This window comes from Strix aluco, chromosome 6, assembly GCF_031877795.1.
Source record: "Strix aluco isolate bStrAlu1 chromosome 6, bStrAlu1.hap1, whole genome shotgun sequence".
In the NCBI taxonomy this organism is placed as follows: domain Eukaryota; kingdom Metazoa; phylum Chordata; class Aves; order Strigiformes; family Strigidae; genus Strix; species Strix aluco.
Window position 1 is genome coordinate 1276894 of NC_133936.1, and position 17762 is coordinate 1294655.

The following is a 17762-nucleotide window of genomic DNA, read 5'->3' on the forward strand; positions in this document are numbered from 1 at the left end:
AAGTGGTATTTGATTGAACTGATCACCTTCGCTTCTTGAGGACTTCGGGGGGTGGCTCACTTTTAGGTCACAGAGAGGTTTTTTCCTCGCAAATCCATTCATATATATTATATTAATGCCTATTTGTCTACTGCAGATCCTTCTCTGCTTGCCCAGCGCACTGCAGTGGAGGGAAAGACCTCTCCAACACATCTCTTCATCTGTAACAGAGCCTTAATACTCACCACCTGGGCTAGCAGGAGGTGTCCCTGCCCACAGCAGCAGGGTTGGAACTAGATGAGCTTTAAGGTCCCTTCCAACCCAAACCAGTCTGTAATAACCTGGCTGATTCAAGTCCTAGACCAGAAAAGTGCTAAATCTCTGAGGATCCGCCTTTGAAAAAAAATATGCAGTGCATAGATGTCTAGAAATTCACATCTCTTTTTCAGTTGTCATCTCCAGTATGCCATGAAGCCAGTTGAGAACAACATCTCAGTGGCTTGACACATCTGCCAGCTCTCTACTTCAACTGAAACTTCTCATGAAACCCCCCTGGGCTCCTGATTTCTACCGGACTTGCCAGAAGCACAATTCAGCAGTTAATCCAGGTTTTCATAGAAGCCAGACTTCCCACCCACAGCCAGGCTGCACAACTACCCCTCTGGGGCACAGCTAACAGAGCCCACCCCAGGGTGGCACTCCAACTGTCACAGAGAGGAAACACAGCACGAGTGCTGGGTAGGGTGAATCTCACTTCAGTTTTGCAGCACAAGGTATGTCGGCTTGTTTTTCTCTGTTGAGGGCTTCCTGAATTGAAAGCTTTCCAATTCTTTACCTCTCCAAAATAGCAGATTTCCAGTCTTGAACTTCCACAGGCACTTGCTGGGTAAGGCAGTGAGTTGCTGACTGGGTGATACCTTTCACATTTTGTGTATCCTTATTCTTTCCGTCCTGTGATACCAAGTGACAAGACCTGGGAGAGCTGCTGCTAAGAGTTATGGTTTCTAATGGTCCTCTTTGTTTCTCATCCTGGTTCCCACGCTCCAGGCTCCTAGCTGACAAACAGAGCTATGTTTTTTGGGGAATCATCTAGAGATTCCTGCCTGTTGCTTCTTTTGCAGTGAGAAAGCCAGATGCACATGAGTAATAGGCCAGGACCTTCCTCCCCCTCCAAAACTCATGCTGAACTTTCAGCTGTACTTTTCCCTGCAACTTTACAGTTTTAGTGCACTGCAGCTGTGGTCCCAGAGGTGTTTGGGATCTCCTTTTCCGTGCTGGTCCGTGGTTCCCTGCTTTCCAGGCATACAGAGATCAGCTGTGTCTCTAACGGTGCTTCTTGGCTGTCTCCCAGAAACTGCTTTTATTGCTGTTCTTCTGGGCTCACTGCTTAGTCAACAGGCTTTACAGGCAGCATGAGACGTGTTTTCTACCAGGCACAGAAAAACAACCTGCTGCTGCTGTGAAGGATGGGGCACATCTCCCTCCCACAGTGTCCTTCAGGCACGCTCCAGTCCCCCATCAGCCAGCTAAATGTCAGCAACAGGTCCCATCCGAGGAGCCCGCAGGAACCTAATCCCTCCCTCTTGGGTCAGATATAACCAGACGAGCTAAATTGGAAGCTGCAATAATAACGCATGGCTATCAGCTCTCTAGGTGGCATTTCAAGTTAGTAAACAACTGCAAGGGTTGGATTTCAGAAGTTTTGCAAAGTAAGTGATCTTCAGGCCACCGATGCTGGAAGCAGTTTTTATCCCAGACACATTAGAAGACATGGTAGTGCTCTTAAAAGGAAATAAGATCTCAAGTGGCAGCAGGAATTGGTATGCTCTATAGATATGCAGGCTTAGAATCCATGGGAACACCTCAGCTGAACAGAAAGAATGGAAAATGAAAGGAAAACCACCCAGAAGTGGATTAATCATTTTTTGGGGGTATGGTTTTGTGGGGTTTTTTGGAGAGAGAGAGAGAGAAAGGAAGAAGACTAATTGGGCTAGGAAAAAAAAAATTATTTAAATGCAAATTGTGGTAAATAATTTCAGCATGATCCAACACATGCAAGTTCTAGATGTGAATATCTACCTAATATATATAACATATGATGTCTAAATATGTGTACTAACATGACACTAAGTGTTGTTGTTTTGTCTGTCTCTTAACAAATACTCAAAGTGTCATCATAAATTTGTTAGAACTGGGAAAATATCCTGTCCTCCTACCTCTGAAGGCTGTTGTCTGCCCAGATGTGGCTGCGTTGTCAGTATCAATTTAGGATCATTTTTGATTGATTCAAAACAAAGCAGTGTAAGTGTAAAATGTATATCCCTCCAGTTTCCAAGCGAACATATTCTGCACCCCAGCACTTCTAGATTTCATAAACTATTCCAAACCAGCCAAATCTTAAAGGGGTTGGGAAGTGAGAGCACTATACTAGTCTTCTCATAAACGGAAATCTGAGAATGAGTGAAAACTTTTATAAGGGTCACATTTACCTAGCAATCCCCCTTTCCAGGAGAGATTCTCCACCTGCTCACAGTGCAGCTACCGACAAACAAGGGGTGGGCTGTTCCTTCCTCCCTTGATTAGGCATCTTTTCAACTACAGCTGTCTTTTTATCTTAGTTCCTTTTCAGCTGTGTTTTTATCTTAGTTACTGGTTGGTAAAGACTGGTCTTCCTCAGTTTGAATAATGAAAGATTTTTACAAGGTTAAGCAAAAAAATGAGATGCCTTAAAGTATCACAAAATTAATCCCTCTTGAGTCTGTTTTTTATTTAATGTCTAGATGAAAATATTACCTCCTAAGTCTCCATGCGTGTGGCTTGGGCCCTGGGACACCTGCCAAGACAAGAATTTTAGATGCCCAAAATCATGTGCTCAGCAGGTGTAAATTGTGTTCGGGGAGAGTTCACCTTTTGTCCTTAACCCCAGAGGCAGTTTCTCTTCATTAGCAAGGGAAGATGGAGAAAAAGATTATCATCGTTTCCTGACTGCATGCCAGAGTTATGTATCATAAGAAGAAAATCTGTTCATACGTTCACAAATATGTTTTCTCCTAATCTGTCTTCAGGAAAATGTCTTTGTGAGGAGCAAGGGGTAATAATAATCACAGAAGAGTTGAAATGAAGTGACAGAAACAGAAGCAGAATTTCTCTACCGAGATTTTTTCAAGCAGGATCCACGGTAGGTCCTCCCACTGGAAAATAAAAGTACTTAGTCATGGCTAGGATTAAACATTTAAAAGTGTTCCCATCTCTGGCTGCTGGTATCAGGTGTCATTCGGAAATACAATTGTGTTGCTTCATATCAGATACTCAGTTTACCAGCCAAACCAGGCTGTATTGCTGGTGTTGAAACACTTTCCCCCTACACCACAACAGATAAAAACATCCACGGTGTTTGTGTGTGTGTGTCTGAAAAGAGAAAGTGGCTCATTTTTCTGTTAAAACTGAAGTAATATGTTACTATCATAATTATGTCTTACTGTTTGCTGTTATATAAAGATAACACATCAGGGCTGAGTCACAGAAACAAATGCAAAAATTGCAATTTTAAAAGAATAAGGTCACAGGTCACATTATTTGTTGCAGAACAAACACAATCATCAACTGGCCTCTCCCTGCAATGGTAGCACAGGCAGCTTAACTATGGGAGAGCCAGGCGATGGAAAGAAGCGATGTTGAATATCCATATTTTTCTGGGGCAAACAGCTGAGCTAGGTCTGATAGAGAACATGAATTTCAGTGGTAGAGAGGGAGAAAAGAAAGACAGCATGTTAGAAAGCAAGACTGCTTGGACTATCTAAGTGTACTTATTTTCAGTTGTTTGAAGATTTTTGTTGTGGCAGGAAATATGAAAAAAATCTTCGAAATTTATTTTCTCTTTACGTGTGCCAGAGAGGGAGAAATTATAGTCAGAAAATGCAATGGAAAAGGCCTTTTGGAATTTCTGCTATATTATTTTTTTTCCTCTCAGACAATGACTGGCCAAAATCAGCCCCAGTGAATATACACATCTGCTTTTTACCCCAATATTTTCTCCATTTGATTGATTAGGAAAAATCTTAGAAAACCTGTTCAAATCACTTGGAAAGCCCTAGCCCAATATTCTGGTACATAGTGAAGAAATACAGGCTTGGAGTCCTTCTCCTCTTCCAGTGTCCGTCTCACTAGCATTGCTTGCCTGATGGCTTTTGTCTGTGACCATCTGAATAGCATCTGGGGCAAACATTTTTGGGGTGTCCACAGGTTTGTAAGGAACTTATGAAGATCTCTAGTGACGTAATCAATAGCTGTACTGGGAAAAGTTATTTTAAATAACTACATAGATTGTTGTCAATTTGGGCTTGGTGACCTTTTCTAATCCAGAATGGTTCTGTTGAAAACAAAGGGATGTAGGAAAATCCGCAAGTTTCCACTTTGCTGATGTCTGAAACAAATCAAAATTACTGGATGTAAAGGATGTCCCTCGGTGTCTGAAGCCTGTGGATCAGCTGTCACGCCCTGGCTGCCTCTTAGCACTGTTTCTGACCACGCCAGCCATCCTGCAGCTTCCCCAGAATTCACCATTATACCTTTTCATCTACAGAAATACTTTTCCCTGCAGATTTAAATAATTAATTGGGACGTGCCTAGTGGGTCTTGAGATAAACTTAAAAGAGGCAGCAGATATGTGTGACCAAGTGACCTTTTGCTGTCCTGCTCGTCCCTGCGCTCTCACTGTGCTCAAAGGGACGCTGTCAAAATTGCTAGGCCTTAAAACTTTAACCTGTACTGACAAGTTGTTCTACATTATAAGTCTTACCTAAAAGATTACCACGACTGTTTTGTTTGTTTTGTTTCAACAATCTTTGCTGAAGGCTCCACAATACGTATTCATTTGTCCTTTTGGGGAGGTGGATATTTTTAAATGCCCAGCTTATTCCGTGACCTGTTAAAATCAAGTTGATGTGCCTGTACTCCACTCAGGGGAGGACTTGCCAGCGATGGTACAAATTTTCTGTGCTCTGGAAGCAGAGACAAGAGCACGCTTTGGAAGCCTTTACTGAAGAGGCTTTCGGGAGCCATTTTGAAAGGCCTGCAGTTATCCTTCTCTGTTTTGGGGGCCAGTAGGAAGTCTTGACTAGGCTTTCCTGGTAATATTAAGTATTGGGTGTGTGCTAGTTAAGCATGAGAAACTAATGAGCAGACAGTTGGTTCTTACCAAGAGGGATGCTATATTTCAGGTCTGAAGTACCCCTTGGGTATTATTTCTAAGAAGAACGCCATTTAATATGGCTGCCCGTGAAGAGGTGACTTAGAGCAAATAGTACAGGTACATTTGGAGCATCACACTTTCTCTCTTTCAGATACCAGTACAAGGATTGACGTGACACCAGTTTGAAAGCGGGTGGCTGCGCAGCCGCGTGCCACGGGAACACCTGTCCCTCCCAGCTAGGGAGGAGGGATGAACGATACGCACTTACCCCAGCCCAGGTAAGCCACACCTGCCGTTTTAAGCTTGATTTGAGCTGTTTCACCACTGCCTATCAATCCCTACCTCCGTTGACCCCCTATCCCCACCACACTGCCTGAACTTGGGGCGTTTGAGGCTGCAGGTGCCCCTGTACTGCAGCGTCCTTCCCAGCGGTACAGAGCAGTCACAGCAGCACCTGGAGCTCCTGGGCTCTGCTCTGCAGCAGGAAGACGCTGTGTCAAGCCTTAGCCAGAAGCTAAAGGTCACCCAGAATGGAAAAAAAATGTATTTGTCCCCTTCTGGGGGATAAAAAGGCCTAAGAAAATCCTCTTCCTTCTTCCTGTAACAAGTTTTGCCTTCCTTGTTTCTGGTGAAGGTCTGTGGCATCTCCTTAGCTGCCTGAAAGACCTTTGAACTGAACCGAAGGGGATGATGCTCTGAGTTGTGACAAGATAATCCCTCTCACCCATTTATCAGATATTGGATAGAAATGTAAAAAAGTACATTTTAAGCAATCTCTCTAGAAGAAGTTCCCTAGATGCTATAATCTTGTTCTATGAAGTTGGATTCTTGATGCCATTCAAGCCATCTACTGAGCTTCTAAAATTCTGTATGTTTTATGGATGACAGCTGGAGACACATTTATTTTTATGAAGTATTTGTACTTCAGTTTTGGTTAGGACAGTAATTTCACAGAATGGTCCTGTACACAGGGCCACACACAGTACATACCCTTCTGCACTGAGGTTTTGCAGGGAGCATCCTGTGTTAACATCCAGGTGTTAACATCAGTTCACATGGGAAATTGGGACGTTATCTGTAGCGCCCAAGTACTGTTCGATGAAGAAGAAAACACCTGCGTACTCCCTTCCAGGAGACAGTTGGTGGTAGCTGTTCATCCCGCCCGCAGTGCAGCAGCTCTTCCTCTCCTACACTCATCTTCATGTTCTCCTGGTGTGAAACACTTGATGTTGCTTTTCCTTGAACCCTTCGGCTCATGCGTGGCCATTCTTGGGAGCGTGTCCAAGACAAACTGAATGTCAAGGCTGTACACAATTTATATTAGAATGTGGCATCATTACACCACGGTGCAAGCAACGGCGTTGTATTGATCTCTCCTCACTACACACACTTACGTTGTACTGAAATGTCAGGATCCACAGCACCACATCAACTGACAAAACAGACGTCAATTTGGACGTTGTACCCTGATAATTCCTTTATTAGTGGATCATGTGAGCCTCTAAGCCCTTAAGTGGTGGCCTCCTCTGGCAAAGTCCTTCCAGTACTGGAAAGGAACAAAAATACACCTTTTGTGCTTTGGTCTGAAAGCTTTTCAATGTAGAGGATGATGGGTGTATTATACAATTTTCTAGGGGTTTTTTTAATCCTTTAGAGGAAAAATGTATACAGACATTGCTAACTTTGTAAAATTTTTTTGTTTTTCCTGGGAATAACGGCTCAAAAGTACTGGCTGTGAAAGCAGAATTCAAAAAAAATTGAGAAAAATAAAATAAAAACCGAGGCATTGGGTTTGGTCCTGGAGGGAGCAGCCGGGAATATCCGTTGCCGAGGGTGCATTGGTGGTTCAGTGGTAGAATTCTCGCCTGCCACGCGGGAGGCCCGGGTTCGATTCCCGGCCAATGCAGATTCTTTTTCCCGGGGGCGCAGCCCGGGGTCCCCCAGTTTCCTTTTTCCTTCTCCCCGCGGGGTTCCCGCAGCGGAAAGAAGCGGCGCCCGGGGCTGGGGGGAGAAGCCACGTCGTGCCGGCGGCCTCAGCGCGCTGCTGGCGGCGTCTGTCCCCGCGGTTAAACCGGCGGCCGCGTCAGGAGGGGACGGAAAGATTTTTAAAAAAAAAAAAAAGCGAAAAAAAAAAAAGCCGCTGGAGATGCCGGGGATTGAACCCGGGACCTCACACATGCGAAGCGCGCGCTCTACCACTGAGCTACATCCCCGGCTGCTAAAGTTTCGCGCCGGGCGCTATCAGAGGGCGGCCCGGGCCCAAGGCCGCGCTGGGTCGTGCTTAAGGCTGGACCCAAGGGCCGGGCCGGGCCCAAGGACAGGTGCTGGTGCCGCCCGCCGCCCCCCCCCCCCTAGAACGCCTTCCGGCGCTTCAGGCGCGGCCGCGGGCCGGAGCCCTCAACTCCGCCGTCCCGGCGCCGCCTTGGCCCGTGATCCCGCCCAGAGCTGAGCCCGGGGGCGGCCCAAGCCCCCGGCTGCGGCGGAGGGGGAGTGTCAACAGGAGAAGCCCTTCCCCTCCCCGCATCCCGCTTTTTAAAGGCCGCTTCTCCTCATTTCAAAACGGCCCCGGACTCCCCCTCGGAGCCTGATGCCCAGACCCTGCCGGGGCATCCCCGCCGGTTTCACCGCGGCCCGGCGGCAAGAGCCCCAAGGACCGGCCTAAACCGCCGTCTTCTTCCACACGCTGCCTTTAATCTCGGATTTTCCTGGCAAATTGAAGCTCCTAAATTGTCAAGTAAGAGATGACTTATCATGACACGTACCTCTTCCAGCGTATTTTTGCTATCTAAACCTGGACTTGGCAGGTTTAGAGCCCTGATACTAAAAGAACCGAGCCAGGTTCTTTCGGTGGTGTATTCCCAGTAAAATCAGTTTTAGTGGGAACTACCTGGTCCCACTCTCCGTTCAGGTGTATTTTCAGAATCTAAGCGCCATCTCCATGATAGCTGCTATTCTCCCCTCGATATGCATCTGTACTACAGCATGTAATGCTATAGTGCCTTTCATTTATACTCTTACACGTGTAGCAGCCACACCCGTTCTGCAGAGCCTGAGATGAGGAGCACCCTTGGGCACTGAGCGCCGTCCCTCCAGTGCCCCCATTTTGACATCTGTAACCTCAGTGACTCAGGTTTTTCTATCCTGTCAGGAAGCAGCGTTTAACAGCTTGGCTTTCTTCAAAACAGACTTTAAGCAGCAGCTTTCTGGGAGTTACTGAATTCGATTTTCATAATTAACAGGACATAGAAACTATCGGACGTGTCTGTTAAAGCACTGAATAGCAGTGGCTCCTAAAACAAGGCTGAGCCCAGGGTGCAGAGCAGGTTAATACCAACCGCTGCAATAAAAACAAAAAGCAATTTAAAACCTTCTCTTCAGGTTTTTCTCCTTTTGTTTACCTTTCTGTAGACTTCAGAATAGTAGAAAATGAATAATACAGATATTACTATGCCTTTATGGATTTCTCAGCCTTGATGGACAGTCAGTCCAATTGTGAAACTTCCTGCTCGGGTGGCGGATCAAGGCACAGCACGTTGAAGCTGCTGAGAAGAGCAGCTACCGATCCAAAGCATATCAACAAGTATTTAATTACTATCCCTGTGGAACCAATACAAGAGCTTATGTGCTGCCTATATTGAAGTGAAACAGCGCTTCTATTGCAGCTGGATCTAAATATCTTCTAGACCGTCACCTACCAAATACAGAATAAATTGAATTATTCAGGCAAGACTCCACATGTGGATGCTACGGGAGAAAATAAGATGCCTTACACTGAGCTGTGAAGTAAAACAAAATGACCCGTAGATGGCTATAAATGGCCTTGGTGGTAAGCCCAAGCCTACCAGAACTGCGTGTTCTTAAAACTCCGGGAGGCGGTGATGGAAAGCAGTTGCTGCCGTGGGAGCGGGGCAGCTCCCAGCGCCGCTCACGCACATCTCGTGGTCCTTCCGAGCGCGGCCCACAGCGCCGGTCCTACCCAGATGTCTGGAGGCAGCCCCTGGTTCCAGGAAACACTTTGTCATCTTGGGCCGAGCAGTTTTTAATGCTGCTGGATGCCACGGCACAAGCTCGACATTCAGCTTTCTCAACAGCTCTCTCAGAGGACTACATTCACCTCTTTGTGTTTGGGTTTCTCTGCTGACATCAGGGAAAAACAATGTCACTCTGTTATCTGGCAGCTCCTCCACATTCCTTGGTGGGATTAACTCATTCCTGGGACCTCGCAAACCCTCCACGCGTTTCGGGAGGCCTTCCTTCTCCCTGGGGATGGGGTTTTCATTGAATCCGCTCGAGTTTTTGCATTTTTCATCGATTCCCATTAGATGCATGCTTAAATTCACTCTATTTTCCACAGCAATTTTTCTCCAAGCTGATGGATTTCTGTAGCCCAGCCTGAAAAGAGTTCAGTTTCAAAGTTACCTGCTGGGCGGGCTGCTAAGAGGGATCACAGGGGAACTCTGCAGAGACAGATGGGCATTTCTGCCTGTGTTTCTGGTACAGCTTCCTATCACCGAACTTGTTCCCAGGATTAAAGGCTTGCACTCAAAATTCTGTCTTAAAATACACTCTCACATTCAATAAAATACAGCAGCAAAGTGTAGCAGCATAAAACAAACATCAGGAGAGTGTTCATTCGGCCATACGCCGTCATTGCCTTGGGCAGCCGCACACCTGCCTGGCCTGCACCCTGGCTGGTCTTGACCAAGTTTGCAAGTGTCCAGTGAGTCAGTGCAGAATAGTCACAAATCCCTTACATTATTTAGACTATATTTAGCATTCCTATCCTCCTCCAAAAAACATTCCTGCCAGAGATCAGGAAAACTGTACAGTGACAAATTTCAGAGATTATGAACAACACACTCACTACTTACTTACGGCACTTACTGAGTTTTTATCTACTGCCACTCATTGGGGAATACAGTGCTCAGAATGACCTTTAGGAAGTTCTGCACATACATTGGGCTGAGTTCAAATGAAGTTGCAATCTTAAATCCTCTGACTTAAGGGATGAAGTTACAATCTTAAATTCCTCCTGTACTTTTAGTCCTTTGATTTTTATTGAATTAACGCCCTTGTATGTGGCAAAATGGAGGAATAAAGTAAGGAAGTTCCCAGTCATGCAAGGTGTACTCGAAGTCTAAGTGTTTAGCTGGTTTTTGCTGTTCCCGGTGAGAACATCACAAGAACATCCCAACAGTACAGGTTACAAATCAGCCCATAGTAAAGAATTATGAAAGTTAGAGTTAAAAAAGGAGATAAAAAGGCAGAAAACAGGATTAAAGTACTGAACAGGGAGATTCATTAAGGTTGCAGACAGATAAGTAAATTATAGCCCTGCAGAAGTTATTTGACTGGCAAATTAATTACACAATATTACAATGGTTTTCTCAGCCAAATTTAGCCCTCAGGAAGCAGGTGGGAGTCTGCATGACTTAATAAAAGGAGCCTCGACTGGTCTTCAGCTTAATCAGAGATGAAAATTAACATTTCAGGATTTGAGGCAAATAGGAGCCTTTTGTAAAGCCCAGAAAGATGGAGTCTAGCACAATTATACAGGTTTACACAGATAATAAAGCTGAAATGTCCAGACAGTGGCCTGCTCCTGCCTTCCTCACAGGCCTTTGATTTACAGACCTCCCCCTGAAGCCAAGGTCGGCGCTGATTTGGAAACCGACACGGCAGTCTCATTAGGACACACCATTCCACAGGACACTTTAAATTTCTTCAGAGAAAGCCCAACTAAAATATTCTGCAAAATATTTTACCCCAGCCCTGCAAAAGTAATTATATTATTTCTTAAAGCGCTGACTTATTCTCTGAACCTTATTCCACATTTGCAGTCCTCACTCTGTCCCAGAATGCAGAAACATAATATGTAAGAAATACTCTTTTTCCCAGTTTGCTTGCTAAGTGTCACATTTTAAAGGAAGAGATGATGAGCTCTCTCTTGGAACAAATGTTTTTGTTGTGCCTGTAAAAGTTTTGGAACCATATATACCCCAACTGGAACACATCACCTTCTGGTGGTGTCACACGATGTGCTCATTAGCCCAGTCTGGACCACAATATCGTTACAAATATTAAGTAAGATCTTTTCTGATTGCATGAAATGACACAATAAGAAGGCAAGGCTCGTAGTCATCACCTTAAATCAAACATAACTCTTACTTCAATTTACTACAGAGCATTTCAGCTTCCAGTGCTCCATTTTCTCAGGGGGAAGTCTCTTGCTTTTCTGTTCTTCATGTTCTTCAGGTTACATCTGGAATCCAAAACATAAATGTTTTTCCAGACAAAAGGAAGATGTAAATCTCTCAGAAATAAATAGTTTTGAGACATTACAGGATGAGGTGTGTAGCCCGTTAAGCTTAGGATAAAAATGTGTACAACCAAACGGACCGGGAGATGTGGCCTCATATTGACAAGTGCTTTTTTGTGCTTAATAATGATTTTTCATTGTTGCGAATTACAACAGCCAACAATTCCTTCTGTGCATAGTGCTGAAAGGTTGGATTTCTGCACGGACAAAACCAGTTCAACTGAGTGAGGGTTTTCTGTCCCACACCCGTCTGGTCTCTTCTTTCCTCCTGCAAGCCGGAGGCAAGCAGCCTCAAGTGTGGCTGAAGTGCCATCAAACTCTTGTTTGTCCTTGGCAATTCGGAGACCTTCCCTTGCGCGGGCCTTAACGTTGTGCCATTAGCAGTTAAGTGAGCACGGTTTGCTTTCCACCAAACCCTATGCTAAACCTGGAGCTAAATAAGTGGATTAGGAGCAGGAGAGTGGCCCGTGCCCCCCCTCTCTGTGCAAGGGGAACCCCGGGTGGGAGACCAGGTCACCCCAAATGTGCAGCTGCCAAATCGTTCTGCCGTCCCTGTTCGTTTTAAAAAAAAAAAACGAGGGAGCATGACTATTAGCCTTCTTCATCCCCAAAAGTGCCCCCCACCACGTCACGGCTCCGGGGCTGCCGTGGAGAGAGTGGCTCAGGGGATGCACGGCCCCCTCCGAGAAACATGGGTCAGCCATCTCCTGTGAGAAGCATAGCCTTTTCATTGCTTTTACCAGCACAGGCTGCGTTTCTAAAGTTTTTGAGAACCATTATTCCCTTTGCCTCCTCTGCAAATCAGGGCCCTGCTAGACTCAGCATGCTCTCCCTCACAAATCATGAATATTCTCATCCAAACCCATCTTTTTCCACTTTCCTGAACCATGGGGGAAAGCAGACTTCTTCACCCAGGCTCACAGAGAACGAAAACCAAAATAAGGGCTGCTACTAATAGCTCCTGCAAAAAGTACAATTGGATTTATTTTTTGTTACTAGGCTACTTTTGAGCTGATAGGAAACTGGAAGATTTAAATTTTCTCTCATTTCAGTAATATTATAATTACTGAATTAGAAAACTAATGAATTCTGTAATTATTATATATTTTTTCATGATATAAATATATCAGAATAACTGCTTTATTCCACTGCACTAGTGCGAGTAGATGAGCACAAAACCAGTCTTAGAACAACGTCTAGAACACATCTATCACATCCTGTTGTGGTTCTGCTGCCAGGGAGCCATATTGCAGCAAATGAACCTAAAAATAACTGTGAAAACGCATCATACGCCGAAGGACAACAAGAATTTGTTGTTAATAAAAAACAAAAGTGAAAGTCTCACTGGCGATGGACGTCAGGAACACAAATAACTGAGACACCCTCAGGACAGGAGTTTATTGCTGTGACTTGAGTGAACAAATTCCCATCAGGGCTGTTCTACATGGACTCTCAAGTTCATCTCGTGGAAGACAAACCAGTGTATGGTGTGGTGACTCCTTCAGCGGACCTGGAGGTTAAACTGCCTGTCCTGTTGTGATGCTAAGACTGAGAAAGAAGAGGTTACTCAGAGCCAGAAAGTAGCAATGGAATAAAATACCAGAAAAATCCCTCGTGCACCTGTGAGGTTCTGCTTTCTGTTCTTGCGCAGAGTGTGGGTGCTGTTGGCTGGGCACACACCAACCTCCAGACGCCCTGGCACAGGGGCGTGATGGGGCGATGGGCTCGGGCCCCCCGGCCCCCACGCTCGGGGCTGGCTGCGAGTCAGCTCCTTGCCGCGCATGGCGTCAGAGCTGCGCTCAGGGCGCTCCCGCAGAATGTTGGCCGGAACGTTTAGCGCTTTGCCTGTTCTTTGAGAATAGTTAATTGCATTTCACTCATTAATCTTATGGCAAGTTTTCCCCCTCGTTTTACCCTCCCAGACTTAGTGATTTGGATGCCACTCAGATGATTAGTAACAGCATTTAACTCAGGCCTCAGACTGATGGTATTTCCCAAGTTTTCCTCTGATTCCTTGATTGAAATTAGTCTCAGTACTGGATGGGTGTATTGACAGTGAAAGGGGGTGGGCCTGCCCACTCCGCCTTGCTAATATATTGACAAGATTTAAAACAAAACGTTCTCTTTCACGTCCACACAGCCGTTCCTCCTGCCCTTTCCCTATCCCCTCTTCTACCTGTCCTTGTCTGCTCTCCTGAGAAGCGGCTCTTCTCTGCTGCCTGCGTTAGCCAGTAAGTGTCTTGTGAGGCAGGGTCAAGAGTCCGGTTGTGTTTGCGTTTCTCAATATCCCACCTAATTCCTGCTCTAATTCCCACTGAATAAATTTCCCAAACTCACTGTCCAGATGTTAACCTGCTGCAAGGTGTGGCGAATTGACAGGGAAACAAAAATGCAGCTTTACTACTTTGGTAGCTGCTTTCTCAGTCACATTTATCAAAGAGGTTTTCCCTGCTCTAGATTTTCATCAATGCTAGTCTAGATCGTTGTGAGCTTGCAGTGTCAAAGTCTCGTGGTATAAGGCTGAACAACAATTAGACACACAGGACCATTACAGTGTGTGTTAAATGGGATCTTCATACAGCAGGGAGAATAAATTCTTACAAAGCCACTACACGACCATTGTTTTAGGTAAATGAGGAAGAGTAAGACTTGATATTTCTTAAAAAATTAGACTAACCTTTTTTTTTTTTTCCTTTAAAAACCTTAATAAAACAATGTCTAATTCCCATGGAACTGGGAACTCAGCCAAACCGATTCTTGCCCCTTCACATAGAAGGTACCATTGACTCCAGAGAAACACATCCAAGCCTCACAGCCTGAAGATTTAAGATGAAAACATTGTCCCCTTCCTTGCCCTGTCATTAATCTGAACTCATTCCACGTGCAGCAGTGGAGATTTTCTCCTCCAGCGCCACGGTACAGATTCTGCGCCCTCCACGTGTGCTCCGTGCGGCACGGACCGCAGGCTGCCGTCGGCACGACACCGTCCACCTCCGCGAGGGCGAGGAGCGTGGATTTCATCCTGCCTCCGTGGCGTGAACGCGAGTGTTCCCTGGGCACTAAACCCTCTCTTGCTTAAATCAGGGTTTGGTGCAGTGAGTTCAGGCTGACGGCACCCGCACAGCCCCGAGCTGGCGTAACCACATCCTTACCGCTTGGTGCCCGGGGGGAAGGATCAGGCCGATGCTCTGTGAAAGCTTCAACCGCTGCCTCTGCTCGGTGTTGCTGGCCCCAGACCCGCTCCCGCCTGCGGTGGCTACCGAGAGCCTGGCGACGCTTGCCCGCCCAGCCTGACTGCGGCAGTTTGCGCGAGGCGGCTGTTGGTGAGCGGTGGTGAGCTGCTGACTCGCTGTGAACCAGAACGCAATATATTTACATCTCATTATCGGTACGTCAACAGGGGCCAGTTCTGTGGATCCGCCTGCTGAGAAGTATGGGCTAATTTAGCAGCGATCTGACTGATAGAAAAACTGACTTGCTTTTCCAATGATATCTTGTACTGGGATGATGTGATCCAGAAACTAATATATTTCCTTTTGCTTATCGCATCAGTATGGCCCAATTTTGTTGGCGATTGTATTGAACAATCTGGTGAATATACAATCCAGTTTTGATTTCTCTCTTTACGATCACTAAAGGTCTCTCATCCAAAAAAATATTTTTATTTACTTGTAATGTTAATGGGATTCAGTTTTTACCTCAGTTTTAATCTAATTTTTTTTTCATATTGAAGAACCAGATCCCCTTTAGTTAAAACAGAAGAAAAAAACCCAAGTTTTCCCTCCGTCTATGTGCAGGTTGAGCTACAGTTTGGGTGGTTTTACTTAATGCTACTCTTTCTCAGATCGGTGTTTATTACTTACCATCTTCCAAATGTTGCAAAGAATACTATATTGTTTATTGTGTGTTATGACGTTTGTATCAGCACTAGTGTGGCCAGCAGGGACAGGGAAGGGATCTTACCCCTGGACTCGGCACTGGTGAGGCCACACCTCGATGACTGGGTTCAGTTTTGGGCCCCTCACTACAAAAAGGCCATTGAATGACTCGAGCGTGTCCAGAGAAGGGCAACGGAGCTGGTGCAGGGTCTGGAGCACAGGTCTGATGGGGAGCAGCTGAGGGAACTGGGGGGGTTTAGTCTGGAGAAGAGGAGGCTGAGGGGAGACCTCATCGCCCTCTACAACTCCCTGAAAGGAGGGTGCAGAGAGGGGGGATGAGTCTCTTGAGCCAAGGAACCAGCGGCAGGCCAAGAGGGAATGGCCTCAAGCTGCGCCAGGGCAGGGTCAGACTGGCTCTTAGGAAGGATTTCTTTGCAGAAGGGGTTGTTGGGTGTTGGAATGGGCTGCCCAGGGCAGGGGGGGAGTCCCCATCCCTGGAGGGGTTGAAGAGTCGGGTTGACCCAGCGCTGAGGGATCTGGTGGAGTTGGGAACGGTCAGTGTGAGGTTCATGGTTGGACTGGAGGATCTTCAAGGGCTTTTCCAACCTCGATGATTCTGTGATTCCCACCCTTGGCAGTGAGTCCATCCCACAGCAGAGTGTTTGAGAGGGCTTCAGCGAACGGCTTCTAGTCGGGGGTTACAGAAATAGGCTCGTGGTAACTCGGTCAAACCAGACATTCCTCCCGCACTGGTTCACATCTGCGAGGCCTTATGCAAGCGGCCGCCGCGCGGGACGGAAGATAACGATGCCATGATGTCCTCAGCAACAGACGGTTTTGGCACCAGCTGCTGCGCCCCCAGCAACCTCATGCTGTTGTTACGAGGCCCCACGTAATGAAAAACATCTTGGAGGAAAAAAATACTTTTTGTGTGTGTCCTGGCTCCAGCTCTGCACAGCGCCTGGGCAGAACCAGAGGCACTTCTGGAGCCCATCACCCCCCGCTCCCTGCACACACGGACCTCTGGCCACGTTGTGCTCCCGGAGCTGCGGCCGGGGGCTGCGCTGGAAACCTGCCCCTTGCACCAACTTCCGTCAAGTTTTGTTTTCCCACAGTCACAGGGAGTGTGTTTCTGAGGATGGTATGAGTGGGGAGGATCCCAGATACATCGAGAAAATCCCTCCCAAAAGAAGATTTCACTTAAAATGACAAAAAGGATTTTGCTGAAAGAAAGTAGTTAATTAATCCAGATTTCTGTATGGTTTGGCAGTCAATTCCCAAAATACAGGGAAAACAATGTGTAATTATGCTATTTTAGAGCACTCGTGACATAACTACATCCCTCAAGTGTCATTTCTTGGGGTTTGCTGACGGGCTGGGTGTTGGGGTCACCCACACCTGTCCAGGCAGGGACCCGCCGCTCCACGGCCTGCACACAGTAATTCTGGGGGAAAACAAGTGGAATTACGTTCATGTCTTCTACCAGATGCAAACTGACTGGAAGAGCTGGAACGGGGCAGCTCCACGTTTCTGCTGTCCCTTCCCCTCTTCCCCATCGCATCCCGGTGCTGGCCAAGGGGCCCAGGGCAGCCCCGGGGTTGCTCTGTCCCCCTCAGGTGACGGAAATTCGGGAATGAATCGCACCCGGTAAGCTATAATAGTCTCTGCAGCGTAGTCACTACTTTGGGCATTTTCAAACCTTTTAGGAAAACGCTGCCAAGATAAAAATCCAATCTACGTCTGCGTTAGAGTGTGTGTGCGTGGGGGGCGTCTGAGTGTGTAGATGTGCGCTTTATGTAAGAAAAACTTCACAAGGTGCTGAAAATAGCCCCGTTTTCTGGAGTCGGTCCCATCCCGAAGACGCTCGGCTGACATCAAACCCCCACCACGACGGGCTCCCGGGTGCGGAGGTGAGGGGCTACACCCGGGCAGGGGCTGCCCCCATGGACCCCGACATGCGTGTGTGGACACGTGTGTGTGGACACGCGTGACGAGGTGGGCCACAGGCTGGAGAGGGGCAGCATCATTTCCAGCGCAGAACAGCCGTGATGGGGACAAGTTGTACGTGTGGAAAAAAATAAATTAAAAATTTAAATATTTTTAAAAACCTAAAAAGCCAACAAAAAAGCTCCAAAGCAACACCCTCCTGCAGCCCGCCTCCAAGCCCGGCGGGGGGGGGGTGGGGGGATGTTTGGGGGAGCCCCTCACAGCGCTCCCGCGGCCGCCCCCCCTCACCCCTCCACAAGCCGTCACGGCCCCCCCCCGTCCCCCCCGTCCCCCCCCCGCCCCGTCGCTGCCGTCACCGGGCCGCGGCGCTGACGGGCGCTGACGCGCTGCGGCGGCGGCTCCGCGCTCCCGTCCGCGCTGCTCCGCGCTGCACCGCACCGGCGGCGGA

The 17762-nt window shown here is 47.1% G+C and overlaps 1 long non-coding RNA gene and 2 other non-coding genes across 3 annotated transcripts; 2 read left to right on the forward strand and 1 right to left on the reverse strand.

Annotated features, from left to right (window-relative positions):
• The first annotated feature begins 66 nt into the window (after nucleotides 1–66).
• LOC141925035 (uncharacterized) lies at nucleotides 67–5664 on the forward strand. Its single transcript, XR_012623736.1, has 3 exons — nucleotides 67–752; nucleotides 3045–3157; nucleotides 5322–5664. It is a non-coding gene; the product is annotated as an uncharacterized LOC141925035 (long non-coding RNA).
• A 1341-nt stretch (nucleotides 5665–7005) lies between these two features.
• TRNAG-GCC (transfer RNA glycine (anticodon GCC)) lies at nucleotides 7006–7076 on the forward strand. Its single transcript has one exon. It is a non-coding gene; the product is annotated as a tRNA-Gly (tRNA).
• A 235-nt stretch (nucleotides 7077–7311) lies between these two features.
• On the reverse strand, nucleotides 7312–7383 carry TRNAA-CGC (transfer RNA alanine (anticodon CGC)). Its single transcript has one exon. It is a non-coding gene; the product is annotated as a tRNA-Ala (tRNA).
• Nucleotides 7384–17762: the final 10379 nt, after the last annotated feature.